We start from the raw sequence: 1,091 nt of genomic DNA on the forward strand, positions 1-1,091 counted from the left end.
GATATAACCGATTCTCCACGTCGTCAACAATCCGATTCTAAAGCAGTGAGTTCATCTTCTAAGAAGCAGAAGTCTCCATTAACTCCACCAGCTCCTAAGAAACCATTTACTCCTGCATCTCCTCTTCGCAGATCTGAGGTACAACTATATTGTTGAATTGTTTGATTCGTTTTTGCTTTCTGTGATGCTTGAATTTTGGCTTCGTTTTTGCTTTCTGTGATTGCAGCGTAACAAATTCAAGCCAAATAAAAAAATCCAGCTGCTGGATCTGTCTGGAAACAAGGTGATCGTCGCTGAAGGACGTTGGTCTTCGAGTAATCCTGAGCATCTTGTCCACTTTCAGCGTTTGGGGCTTGGTGCTTGTAGAGTCTTTGTGGATGTTGTGGAGGTGAAAGATGCATCTGTGTGGAGGACTTCATCTGAGATTGAGCATATGGAAGATGCACTTGGAAGCGCTCTTGCTTGGCCAGAGGATAAAATTATAACGGTGAGAGTTTTGTTTATTTTTTTGTTCTTTCTCACTTGGAGCTCTCTTGCATAAATGTGAACCGAAGGTTATGTCTTTCTTTTCAGGTTTGACAAAAGAGCAGAAGGAACCAGACAACTATTTAAGTTCTTGTTGACATAAATGACTTGGTGTTTTCTGTTTCAGAACATGGCTTTTGTTTTTCAATTACTCGGTGTTTCTCTTTTTTTCATGTGTCGGATGGATTGAAATGTTTGTATGGTTTGAATGATTTACTTAAGTTAAGACTTTATGTTATTGTGTTTGATCCATTTTATCATTTCAGTTTTACAAAGGCCCAATAAGATATATGTCCATATCTAGTTTACAAAGAACAAATCACTATTCTCGGTTTAGGGCAAGGATAGGGGTTAGGATTCTCATGTTTTTGTTAGTGATTAGGTTTAGAGATTTCTTTTAAGGTTTATTCTAAACGGGTGCTATTAATACCGATATTTCTTGTAGTGTGCCTCTGTCATGGTCTCCACTGTAGACAGCATCACTCTTTACCATATTGTCAACCAGCTCTTCTGCATCTTCCTCAGTTCTCCCCAAGAAGAACCCATTGCTAGCTGTATCCAGTCTG

The sequence above is a fragment of the Brassica oleracea genome, chromosome C2 (genome assembly GCF_000695525.1).
Source record: "Brassica oleracea var. oleracea cultivar TO1000 chromosome C2, BOL, whole genome shotgun sequence".
In the NCBI taxonomy this organism is placed as follows: domain Eukaryota; kingdom Viridiplantae; phylum Streptophyta; class Magnoliopsida; order Brassicales; family Brassicaceae; genus Brassica; species Brassica oleracea.